The following is a 12,992-nucleotide window of genomic DNA, read 5'->3' as shown; positions in this document are numbered from 1 at the left end:
TCATGGTTTCCAGATGGGCTGGAGACCCAGACACCCTCAGGTCCCCATGGTCACTCCTGAGCACTGGGGTCAGTGTAGAGGTCTACACAGTGTCCACAGGAGGGCTCCCAGCAGTCATAACTCTGTCTTAGAAGTAAAGACCCAGGCTTGCTCCTTAACCCAATTATGTGGCCTATTAGGTCCTGGGCAGGATCCGAGAGGTTACAGGCCCAGCCACTCCCAAGCAAGCAGTGCCTGGGGCATTGACAGCAAGCAGCTCACACAGCAGTTAGTCCTGTGGGTACTGATAATCTCTCGTGACCTGTCAACACTGAGACCCTCGTTGCTAACCTGTGACCTGTAGCTACCACAACACGGGAAAGGGGGACTCTGCTCAAAGTCACTAACAGGAGGGCTCTGGGGCAGGCTACTCTGCCATACCCTGGAGAGGGCATCCCCAGTAAGAGGGCCTGACCAGGCCTGGTCCTGTTTGGGTGTTGAAGATGAAGGGGTTGGGGAGGCAGGTCCCCAGTAGCCTTGGTGGGCCAGCCGCAGTGGACAGGACCTCTGCTACTGGATGCCAAATAAGATTGGCATCAAGACAGCCGTCCCACTTCCATCTCCCTGGGAAGTGGACCTGGCATGTGTGCTGGTACCCAAGATGAGCTGCACAGAGGCCCAAAATGTCCTAGGGGTACTGGCTTTGAATTTCTCCTGTGGTGTGAAAGTGAGTAAGCCAGACCAGTTCTTCTGGCCAAAGCAAGCCCTGGCCCCTCTGAGGAAGCTGCACCATCTTTTGGGATCTCTGAGCCTTGCTTGGGGAACTTCTGGGAAGTTGATGAGGGTCAGGAGTTGCCCCATGTTGGGCTAGGATGGGACCTGGCCTTCCCACACCCCTTCCATCTAGTCCTCATGCCTGCTGAGCCCTCCATTCCCAGCAGCAGGGCTGGGAGTCCTGGAGCAGAGGCACCTCCTCACATCCTCTCTGTGTCCACAGGCTCATATCTAGCAGGAGCTGGGCCAAGCCCCAGGTTTCCGCAGGAAAGGCAGAAAGGATTGCTTCAACCCAATTACCAGAATGTACTCGCATCATTGGCAGCACTGAGATCGGCCGGCCCGTTTCTGCCTGGATGCCTGCTGGGGTGGGGTTGGCATGGCAACATGGGCTCTGAGCTGCCGAAACTTGGAGTCAACTCGTTGCCAGGAGGACAGAAAGAACAACAGAAGAGGATGCCTTTCTGTGTGATGTAGGTCAGACAAATCCTGGCTAATCCCTGAAAGCCACATACCATAAGCAGAACTGGGGCCTGGGGTCTGGCGTGAACACATGCGATGTAACGACAACTCCCACTTACACAGCTGTGCCAGGTAAATGCCTAGTCACCTTTCGAGATCCAAAGCATCTGCCTCCCTTAAAGCCCTCCCTGGCCTCCCAACCCCTCTTACACCCTCCCTTCCTTGCAAAACCCCTGACTGTTCCTCTAATCAGAAGTATCTATTTGCACATCGGGCCCCCCACCAACCTGGGAACTCCCAGCAGAGCAACAGCAAGACCCAAATCCTAGCCTTCTGTGGCTGTGGCAGTGGCAGTCCTGCTTTTGTTTGCCCTGCTCCAATCCAGAGGGAGGGCTATGCGCCACACCAGGCCAATTGGCACCACAGCCCCTTGATCCCAAGCTGAACAATCACACGACCCTAGCTCTTTCTGGACCCTTCAGGAAAGAGGCCTGCATTTTCTCTGAGATGGAAGCACTGAGAGCCTGAAGCTTTTGGAGCCTTCCTTGAGAGTGAATCCAATTCAGAGGAAAACAGACCTTAGATCTAGAAGGAGAGAGGCCAAGTCCCAGTGACATCTTTGAGCTCGTTTCCCTATGCCTGGGACCAACATAATCCCCAGACTTTCCAATTGGCAAAATACCCTTTGTTCTAGACACCTTGAGTTGGGTTTCTGTCACTTGCCACCAAAAGAATCCTGTCTCGTATATACCTGCTACATGATCTTTCTAAAACTTAGTTCTTATCAGTTCCCTTCCTGTGTAGACCTCCTGTGGGACCTCCTGTGATACCCCTTGGCCTGCCCACTGAGCAAAGGTGGGCCCCCTCCTGAGTCCTCAAAGGCCTGGCAAGATCTGGTGCCTGCAGTTTGTGCCCCACAAGCATACCCCAGAGATAGCAGTGTAGACATTACAGGCACAGACTCTGGTGTCAGATGTGCCGGGTTCAGGTCCTCCTGCTGATATTGGACAAGTTACTTAACTGATTCTGAGCTGCAGTTTCCTTATCTGTTAAACACACATAGTAAGAATATCTCAGGGCAGTTGGAGATGATGCATGGGCAGCACTTAGCATGGTGTCTGCCACATCTCTAGTGCAGTCAGCCCTCCATAAATGTGGTTCCTCAGTCTTCCATATCTGTGGAGGTAGAACCCTTGGATATGGAGGGCCAACTATAAGGGACTTGAGCATCTCTGGATTTTAGTATCTGTGGAAGGTCCTGGAATCAATTCCCTGTGGATACTGAGGGATGACTATAATATTATTTTTATTATTGTTACTACTATTACTGTTAATTTCCTTGCTGCAAAGGCCCTTGGTACTGCTGGAGCTTCAAAGTTTCCTCCTTGTGTGGTTGGTTGCTTGACAAGGAACATGACGTGCTAATCCAGATGAGGGGTGAGGATGGTGCAGGGATGCCAGGGCCTCCATCTCTGGGCAGGACTGTCTGTTGCGGGCTGCTCGTACAAGCCCAAGTGAGAGGCCTCTGCAGATGCCAAATGCAGGCAGAAGGGCCATAAAATTTTCAAAAAGAAACTTTCCATGGGAGCTATTAATGCATCATGTGGTTTCTGAGAATAGGAACAGGCTGCAAGCAGCTCTGTGGCACTCCTTCAATCAGCCAGCCTTGGCATTTCCATGTCAGAACTCAGAAAGCCCAGATGAAGCCAATTCTTGCATGACTGGAAAGAAAATCTCTAGCCAGGTTGGCGGTATACATGCCAAGGTGCCTGAACTAACCTGATATTTAAAATTGCAGTATCCCTGGGTCCCGTGGGGCACTTGCCCTGGGAGTGTGGGCTCCATCATAGGAGGGGGCTGAGTTTGAAGATCTGGCCACCCTGCCCTCTATGGCCTGCCATTCCAGAATCATCTATTGGTGACCAAAAAGGGGGCCATTAAGGGGAAGGCTGGATGGTGGCTCATACCTAAATCTATACCCAAGCCATCCTGAGCCGCATCTTCTCTCATCCTCATTTACCATTGTCTGACACTCAAGAACCTGCCTGCAGCCAGATCTGTCTGTCTAGAGTCTGCTGGAAGCTGAGGCCCACAGGGCTCCCACCAATCCTGTGCCCTCAAAGGGGCTGGGCCCAGGGTTGGGGAGATCCTGAAGGGTGAGGGCTTCCTCCATGATGAAAATCAGGTCTGAGATTGCTCTGTCACAGGATCTGCTCCACTTGGCACTGACAGGGCAGCGCCAGGGCAGTGCCTTAAGCGAGGCCCAAATCAGGAGCCCATGTGCCAACAGCTGAGCATCGGGATGGGCATGGGCCGCCTACCTCAAGGGCTCTGAGCCGGCCCGGGTGCTAAGCTCTGTGTCTGAGCATCGCCTCACAAACATCCAGAAGCAGGGGATCCTGGAACCCCCCAGCAGGTCACATCACCTGCCTCAGGTGATCCCTATGCTGTCTGCTGTGTGACTAGCTAAGGGCCAGCCCCCAACATGCACCTGGTTGGCCAGCACCACCTCCACCCTCAGGAGAGTCCCTCCTCATAGACATCAGGAGGAATCTCACTTCTCTCATGCTCTGCTGTTGAGGCTTCTGTCCCAGCAAAGTCCCTGCTTCCCTGACATGAGGGCTGATGTTAATGGTTCATGAGCTGAACAAGGCTTAGAACATAGTTTGCTTAAGAAGCAATGACAACATACTTTCTGTGGGAGTAGAACTTTAAATACAAGTCCACACAAATGGCAGGATTTATGCAGACTCAGTGTTCAGCTGCGTTTCAAGTACAGCGTTTCCTCCTGGAATGGGTTGGCCTGCTGAACAGTGTGTAGGCATTTCAAGGCACCAGAGAACACAGATAAAGACAACAAACCTCCCTAAAACGGAACAGACTTGCTAAAATTCTTCCGAAGGGTATCATTTCACATTCAGCCTCAAGTCTTCTATGCAAAGAACATTTAACAAACCGAGTCCTGGAGGAGAATTTATGCAGAGATTAAAAAGCAAATCAGTGTGAATGAGTAAATAAAATCAGGCGTCAGCACCTCACCCACCCTCGTCACAGCACTGGGCAGTCAGCCGAGGGCTACATTTCTGCACCAAGACTGGATCTCACTCACCACTGAGGGCTGAAGCCCTTTGTCCCGGACCCTTTCAGAGACCTTGGACCCCAGGCCACTGCTACCCTCAGGTCCACAGTACCACAGGAGCCCTTGGCTCTGAGAGAACCAGCCAGAAGACCCCATCCCCCTGAGAGAGGATGCCCCAGCTCAGGCTGAACCATGGACTGCTTGCTTGAGGAGGCCTCTGACCTACCTGTGGGGCTGTCCTGGGCCTGTTCCAGAATTTGTAACTGGGAGGGGATTGGGGCTGCTGGAGTCTGTTGCCCAGGGTTATGGGCCTCAGAGCTTCATTTGCATAGGATTGCGAATTAGTCATTCATCCTCAGCAAAGACCAGCAGGAAGACATCATGGGTCTGCAGCCCCCTAAGTTCCCTCTAATTGCTGCTACCAAACCTGCCTTCCAAACCTGTCTTCTGAGGCTCTGGGTTCCAATTAACCCCTGGTCCTCTGGTAGTGGTGCATTGTCTACACCTGCTTTTGGCTGTTGAATCCTACATTTCTGAAAAGGGGGACAAGACCTCTTGGCTCTGGTCATGGAGACCACATGTCCCAGATTGCAAACGTAGACATGCTAGTATAGACCATGACACGTCTTTATTCAGGAGTGACTAACTTAAAAGATAAGCATGCTTTGTCTTCATGAAGATCTGGGTAGACTTTTCTTCCCTTTGTGTCCACATCTGCCTCCAAGCCTGAGACAGGACTCTTGCCTCACTTCCTCTGGCCCCAAGAGCAACAGGAGCATGCTTTCTAGGCATGAGGCAGGACTGTACCTCCCAGTCCCCTTCCAGTTGGGTAGGATCGTGTGGCCAACTCTGGCCCATGAGCTGTGAGTGAATGATGTGTGTCCCTGCTGGGCCAGAGTACTTAACAGCAGATGTGAGACCTTCTAGAGTTTTCTTCTTCTGCCACGTTGACCTGGGTCCCTGGCTGAAGAGACATGGAGCAGGGCTCCAGCTAACCCACATGTAGTAACCCATCCTATCGAGACCAATAGAGGAAGGCTTCTGATTTGGCATTTAATCAGCCCATTTACTGAAAACAAACCTTCCTGATTGACAGCCCTTGGTTTCCCAGGAATATGGAGAGATCTACTGTCCAGAACAGACTCTCTTCAAAAAGATCTTCACTTTAAATGATAATAATGATGTTCCTCTGCCCTGAATCCAAGCCAGATGAGTCACTAACTCTTTCCTATGCCCTCAATGTATGGACTGAAAAATTGATTTCTGCTTTGTACCTGTGGTCCTCAGGACTCTGAGGCATCAGGGAGCTGAGCCTTAAAACTTTGATTTTTAGTAGAAACACTTTCTGCTCAGATGAGAGGCTGTGGCTGGTGATATAGGTAGCAAGGTAACTCCGTAGACATGGGGAAGTAAATCCACTGGAAACTTCTGCCAGGGATTGGTGTATGGGGTTGGTTCCAGGGGCCAAGCAGGGCCTGCAGGGGATGGGAGGAGGGAGACTCGAGGGTCCACTGAGGTGGACTGCAGGTTGAGGTGTAGTGAACAGCCTGTGCTTGATGCTCAGGGGTCAGAGCCAAGAGGCCAGGTGTGGTCAGGCTCTGCCAGGTTGTGCTGGCTGATGGGTGCCTGCCAGGGCTGGTCAGGGGCAGGGCCAGGGGCAGGGCAGCAGATGTCAAGCTGGGAGGCTGGGGGTGCCCAGCATCCATTCCCTGTAAGTCAGATGCAGCACTGAGACTGCTCGGGGTATTTCACAGCGAGGGGCCAAGAATTTCCAGAGGCAGAAACTTGCTTTCTAGGTGTGTATATTTGAATGTGGGGGTGTCCTCCTAGAGGGTATGGAGACAGAAAAGTGGTGGGTGGCGGGTGGAACAAGCAGTGAGCAAGGGAGGGAGGTGAGGCGGGGCGTCAGAGAGAGCTGAGGTTAGGCACTAGGGAGGCAGATTCACTCAGGAAATCTTGCGGGCTAGGCTGTGCCTTTGATTGCCACAGTGACTGCCACATCCCAGACTGCAGGCCAGGAGGAGACACCGGGGGAGGAGCAGCTGTGGAAAATGGGCCTGAGAGGAGGATCCAATGCATTCAGTTAGAGTTCATCCCTAGTTGGGTTTGCTTAACTTAAATGCCTAGAATGTCCAGTTAGCATCCCACATCCACCACGCAGACCAGACTAGCCCAGAGTCTCAGAGTACTAAGAGCTTGCCTGTGCTGGCTGCATTCTGCGAGGGCTGACCCTCTGGCTGGCTGAGGGTCTGGGCAGCCACCCAGCTTGAAGCTACCTGCACCACCCCCACTGCCAGACAGAAGGTGGACAGGGTGTCTCACCAGACTTTCTGGTGAAGTTTCGGAAAGAAAATCTCCAGAACGGAGGTAAGCACCAATGAGAAAACAGTCTATGCAGTTTCAACCAGATTTGCTTTGAGAAAGAGGCTCAGCAGGAGTCTTAAGCTGCTTGATCCTCATCTGTCCCTCAGCTCTCTGCCCCATGGTCCTGGGCAACCATCCTTCTTGTTCCCTTCCTATCTTTGGATTGCTTGCTATTTCTCAGAGCCCCTTGTCCCCTCTTCTCTGGCCCGCCCCCGAGGAGCTAGAACTTCCCCTGCCTCTTCTCTTGATTGATCTTTCATGGTTCACCTGTCCCCAGGTGACAGCTAGCCCAGGTGTCTCTCCTGATCTCTGACCCCATGAATTGAACTGACAGCTCTCCACTTTCCCCTAAAAGTTTATCATTCCTCTTCCTCTACTTCTCTAATACCAGCTCTGTCTCCTGCGTCCTCCTCGGACCCTGGACCTCATCCATACCCCAGCTCCTCTCACCAGCCGAGGGTTCTGCCTCCCTAACCCTCTGCATCCATTCCCACGGCCATGCCTAGTTCAAACCTCGCCCTCTGCCACCTAGACACTGCAACAGCCACCATCTGGTCTCCCTGCAACTGGCCTCCTCTCCTCTTGTCCACATAGCAGCTGCTGGCATCTTTCTAAACTACACATCGGACCACATTGCTCCCCTGCTAAACTCTTCAGTGCCCTTGTTGACCCCAAGAAGATGCACCTGGTAGGGAAGGACAGGAAAGGGGAGGCAAGGCCCAAGAGCCTGACAGCTCTGTGTCGCCTCCTATTGTTGGAGTCCCAGGGGCCCTTGACCTGCACAGTTCCCCACTGCCCCCTTCTAGCCCTCCATGCCTTTCCTGAGGCTGTTTCCTCATCTGTGTGAAGGGATGAGGCCTCAGCAGAGGTGCTCAGGGTATGAAAGTCACAGTGATGGTCTCTTCAAACCTCAGCCAGTCCCCTCTCTGTGGCCCCAGGGGTAACTAGAGACCTTTGACCCAGCTCACATGGGCCATTACTCTCTTGAGAGCTGGCAGTTTCTATGCATTAATTGCACATTTGCAGTCTGCACACCAGAAAGATGACCAACCTCCCACACTTTCAGATTTACTATGCTAGACACAGAACTGAGAGAGAGGAGGCTTGAGCAAAGTTGGCCCATCCCTCAAAACAAAGGGAGGGAGGACCTCATGTGTGTGGCCCTATGGGGTGTCTGCAGGACCAAAGGTCCTGCCCACCTGGCTGATACCAGCAGCCTTGAAACTCACTTACCCTTTTCAACCTCCAGTCCTGGGGGGGGCATGTGGGTTCTGTTTTTCTTTTGCAGGCACTCAGTATTTTATCCCATCATCTGACCCTACTTGTGTGTTGAACATGGTAGGCAGATAATAGGAACCCCTAAAGACTGGCTGACAAGTGTCAGCCCTGCCCCCTGCAGACCTGGAGTCCAGCTAGGGCAGCTTCAGCAATCCAGCTCATCTGGGACCACTGCAGCCTGCTCAGAATCTCAAACTCATTTCCTCCCTCCCTTCCACTCTCTCTGTGAGGTGCGGCTCAGCTAAGAGCCAGTTTGTGGCAAAGACATGAGGGACACTAGAAATGAGCCTCAGAAAGGCACAACTAACAGATCCACCTTTTGGGACATCTGAGCAGATGTTGCACAGCACACACCTCACAGAATGTGCTCTTGACACCGATGGTACATTTACACTGTACAGCCACCCCAAGCAGCTACTGTTGGCCCCATTTACAGATGAGAAAACTGAGACTCAGAAAAGTACAGGACAGTCCTTGAGAGATGTGGCCCTGTCACCAGAACCCAATCTTCCTTTCCTCTCTACCTTTCTCACCAAGGTTGATTACAAGTGCTATGCAAATATATTCAAAACATTGAAATGAGCACTATCCAGCACCAAGCCCCCCCTACCTCCAGGACAAGTTCCCCACACTATCCCCCTTGTCCTGCTTGTTCTTGCCCCTCATTTTCCACAAAACAAGATCCTCACCCTTTCTTTCCAGTCCCTGAAAGTTACATTTGTCACCCACTCCCACTGTGCCCTTGTAGTCTCCCTCCCTCCTTGTGGACTGCTGGCCTCATCCAGCTTCTCTTTTCTCTTTTGTTTTTCCATCCAGTCACCATCACCTAGGATCCCCAAATCTCCCTACCTCCAGCTTGGTGACCTCCCCAGAGACCATGAAAACATTTAATTTGCCAATATTTGGGAGGGGCAGGTTCTTAGAATGGTCTTGCTGTCCTGGCTCCTGGACTGAGGTTCTCAGCTGTCAGGGGAATCATTGTGTTTCAGGTTTCTACTTTTATTCCAGTAGTTTGAATTAGTCTTTTGGGGATGGATTCAAGACTAGGAATTATGAGGTAAACTTTAAACTTCTGATCATGTTGCCAAACTGCTTTTCCACCAAGGTTGTTTGAGAGTGCCTGTTTGAGGTGGAGGGTATAGCTCAAGTGGTAGAGCACGTGCTTGGTATGCATGAGGTCCTGGGTTCACTCCCCAGTACCTCCTCCTCATTGAAAACAAAACAAAACAAAACAAAACAAAAAACAGAATGCCTGTTTCATAGCAGCATTACCAGCTCTGGGATTTAGCATTAAAAATAAAAATTTATAATAGTTTAATGGGTAATGATATCTGATTACATTTTCCAAGATATTTAAATTATATTCCTTCATTTTTGAGACGTGCTGCTTCAATCCTTTTCCTCCTTTTTGAAGGAGTTTGTATTTTCTCCATAGATTTGGGTGTGTCAGACATAACCCCCTCCACTGGCATTGAACTACATTAGGGGGGGCTCAGAATAGGACCAAACTGCCTGCCCCAGATTTCTTACCCCAGAGTTGTGTTTTCAAACTTTTTAATCAAGCAGCAGAACCTCTTCTCAAACTATCTCACCCAGCACCTCTTTATATAAAACATTAAGAGATAGCCTATGAGGAGAAGCCTGGAACCCCCCCTTCCAGAAGTCCCTGTCCTACCTGAGGAGGGGTCGTTGGGACCTTCTTGTTCCGTCTGAAGAGGGAGCACACAATGCAGAGTCAAGGACCTGAAAGGAAATGAGCGGTTCACAGAGGTGTATGGAACTCCACAGCCACTGAGCAGCTCAGTGCAGGTGAGCCAGGTACAAAGATCAAAGGGCCCCACCTGCGCTGGAGGCACTGCCACACCCTCCACGTCGCCAAGGAGAGGGGGTGGGCCCGGCTGTCCCCACGAAGCCCAGCCAGAGGGGGTGGGGGCGGAGGTTTGTGCAACAAATCTAGAGAAGCCCGAGGAGTAGGAGGATTGACAGGTGGGGAGGACTCCGCGGGTGGGAGGCATGAGGCTTCCATGTGGACCCCTGGACCCAGGTCAGGCCAGAGAAGTGCGGGGTCGGGGGCAGAGAGAAGCGAATTCAGAGCTCTAGCAGCGGGGCCTGGGTTTGATCTGATAGGCGAAGCTAGAACAATCGGAGCTCTCCAGGAGCTTTGTGTGATCTCAGCCTTGCTAAGGTACCTGGGGGTGGGGGAGAGCTGAACCCAGACCCGGAAAGAGGGCCAGTGGCTACCGAGACGGGGGTGAGGTGCGGGGAGGAAGCCGCGTTGAGAGGAAGAACTGAGGGATTTTGCTGCAGATAAGGAGTAGGGTTAGACAGATCGGCGAGGGGAGACTGAGCGGGAACACTTCGTGAACTCGGTGGGGTCTTCGGAGGGGACGTTTGGGAGGACACCCGTGTGAGTGGTGATCTTTGGACACCAAGGCACCGGTTCCCCACATTCCTTTCTAACCCAGTCCCAGGATCCGCTGGCCCAGTCACTCACTCTCCTGCCGGGGTTCTTAGGTCCGGTCTCTCTCTGGCCCCGCCCTTCTAGCCCCGCCCCCGGCCTCAGGTGCTGGACCCGCCTCCGATTTCTGGTCCGGGTCCCAGGGCCTCAATCACTGCCTGGCCCCGCCTCCTGAAACCTCGCCCCAGGCAGCTCTTTGGCCACTTCGCCTGGCCTCAAAGTCCTGCTCTTTAGTCCCGCCTTCCAGTCCCCAGACCCACCCCCGACTTTGCAGCCGAATCCTCCGGGCTTGGCCCCGCCCCCTGGACTCAGGTCCAGGAAGTTCAGCCCCCACGCCCAACCCCGTCTCTGCGCAGCCCATGACGAGCTCGTCGGCCCTCCACCGTCTCAAACCAGTTCTGCTGCCGGCCCAAAGCCCGTTTTACCACCTTCACACTCCACGCAGGGTGACCGTTACTCCCCAGGGCCAATCTGGACCAGCCCATGTCCTCTATATACACTTATTTTGCAAATCACCCAAACTAAGCATTTCAGAAGGATCTGAAATTTGAGTCCTAAGGGCTCTGTCCCGAAGCCAAAGATGTTGTGGAAGAGTTGAGGAGTGTCCTCACTTGGGAAACAGTTGGCGCCCTCCTGATCAGGAATCCACTAGAAGAGCTCCAGTGAGACAAGGGTTCTAGTCAGCTGAAAGGTCTTGGGCAAGTCACTGAACCTCTGAACTTCAGATGCCCTCTCCCCTGTACCACTGGGGGTCACTACAGGGTCTTGGATGGCCATGGCCAGGACCAAATGAGTACAGATCAGAGTGGGAAGAAGGAAGCCAGAGCCCATAGGTCCTCGGTCTACATGCTCTACCTGAGTGGGCTTGTTTCCATGGGGACACCCTGCTTTATTTCCTCTGAGTTAAGGTTCTGCAGGCATCCCTCCCCACCCATAGCCTGGGGAGTCCAACCTGCTGAGAGGTCAGAGGGTGGCCTGCTGTCCTAGCCTCCAAGGCAGGCCTTGTCCCCTGTGCTTGGGACGCCTGCCTCCTCACCCTCAGTAAGCTGACAACCTGTATTCACAGTTGTCCTTCACTCTCTTGGTGGGCTGACCTGCCTCCTGGACCACAGGCTGGCAAGCATCTGAAAGTGACCGTAAAAGAAGCAGGCCTCTCTGGGGCTGTCCCAGCCTGTGCAACTCTCAGCCCCCACTTCCCTCTCCCAGAGTCCTCACCTCTCAATGAGAAATTTGCTAAGGAGGGTCTTTGTGCTCAGATATTCCCCAAACTATCCTCAGCTGCATAGCCTCTCTTCCTAACAAACTCTTCTGGAAAATCCCCTGTGTGTTTTTTCAAAATAGAATTAAAGTCCAGGAACTAACTATTTAGGGAGGGGTTCCTGAGGGGAAATGGAATCTCTGCAACCTTGAGATAACAGGACCTTTCCTTTTCTCAAAAGAAAAGAAAAACTTGTCAGATCATTGATATTCTGAGCCAGACCTTGTTTTGAAATATGCTCGCCTCTGTCCTTTAACAAACTACAGCCTTTCTCCCTCTTTGAAAATAAGATCACATCAAATCAGGGATTAGAAATGGGAAAATTCAATCAGAGCCTCCCTCTGCCAGTTACACTTCTCAATACACTCCCAGGCGAGCAGAATCAGCTCCCGCTACAACCCAGCTCAGCATCATCATTCAACACGCACCGGTAGGAAATGGTGAAACAGAAGGACCTTTCATCCCAAGTGAGCGAGGCCTGCAGCACTGCTCTCCTAGCTCTGGAAGCTGGCGGTGTCCCGGACCAGTGGAGTCTGGGCCTGTTGTTTAAATAGGCAGTGGGAGGGGGCAGGGCTGGCCTTGGGGGCGGGCATGGAAAGTGGGCCGTTTACCCAGCACAACAAGGCAGTGTCCGCCGAGCCAGCAGTGGTCCTAAGCACGCGCCTGCCTGCTTGTCCGCTATGAGCCTCAAGCCCACAGGCCCCTAGACCACAGACCAGCACCTGGGATGACCCTGATGGACGTGCAACTCTAAATGAGACCACATGCTCAGATGCATGGAGCTTGGTCCCGGTACCTGGATGCCTCTACCTGTCTTAAGGCATAGCCTGGGCAGCAGAACCAGCTATGGAGTTAGACAGACCTGCTCCCTAGACCAGTAGGTAGTGGCCCCAAGCAAGGCGTCTCTCCGAGCCTGTTTCTAGTTTCTTGAAATAAGGATAATAACACCTACTTCATAGGTCCAGAAATAATGTTTGCAAAGGGCCTCTCACCCAGGAGGTTGATTTTACTTATCCACATGGTGATGCTAGTGTCAGGTACCTTTAACAAGGTTTAAGCCCAGAGAGGTTTGGTAACATACATAAAGTCACACAGCCCTCCAGCTGAGTGTCAGGGTCAGACTTCATGCAGACCTGAGACTCAGATGAGTTGACAGAAGCCTCTTGAGGTGAGGGTGAGGAGCCATTGCTGGCCTTGGGGTAAGGTCTTGACTGAACTCTGGAGTTACCCCTAGATCCCCAATACCAAGGCAAGGGAAGAGGCATGGCTAGACAGGCATGCTGAGATGGCCTGTCTGTGCATGTGGTTGGGACCTTGCAGTGGGGTGCAGAAGTACCCTA

At 52.5% G+C, this 12,992-nt stretch overlaps 1 protein-coding gene and 1 non-coding gene across 5 annotated transcripts in view; one reads left to right on the top strand and one right to left on the bottom strand.

The window, feature by feature from the left end:
- The window catches only part of SMPD3 (sphingomyelin phosphodiesterase 3), a 79,662-nt gene that overhangs the window by 17,052 nt on the left and 49,618 nt on the right, over window positions 1–12,992 (bottom strand). Inside the window, exons 1-2 of one of the 4 annotated variants that reach the window (XM_074370531.1) lie at window positions 12,081–12,168; window positions 9,612–9,679 (exon numbers count right to left, since the gene is read on the bottom strand). The exons of 1 other annotated variant lie outside the window; for it this stretch is intronic. The gene's annotated coding sequence lies outside the window, so the exon portion shown is untranslated. Of the gene's footprint in view, window positions 1–9,611; window positions 9,680–10,430; window positions 10,475–12,080; window positions 12,169–12,992 lie in introns of those variants that run through there. 2 more of the 4 variants (XM_074370532.1, XM_074370530.1) reach the window with 2 other exon arrangements.
- Window positions 9,068–9,141, top strand: TRNAT-GGU (transfer RNA threonine (anticodon GGU)). Its single transcript has one exon. It is a non-coding gene; the product is annotated as a tRNA-Thr (tRNA).

The sequence above is a fragment of the Camelus bactrianus genome, chromosome 9, assembly GCF_048773025.1.
Source record: "Camelus bactrianus isolate YW-2024 breed Bactrian camel chromosome 9, ASM4877302v1, whole genome shotgun sequence".
Taxonomy (NCBI): domain Eukaryota; kingdom Metazoa; phylum Chordata; class Mammalia; order Artiodactyla; family Camelidae; genus Camelus; species Camelus bactrianus.
This window is presented reverse-complemented; position numbering and strand designations above follow the sequence as displayed.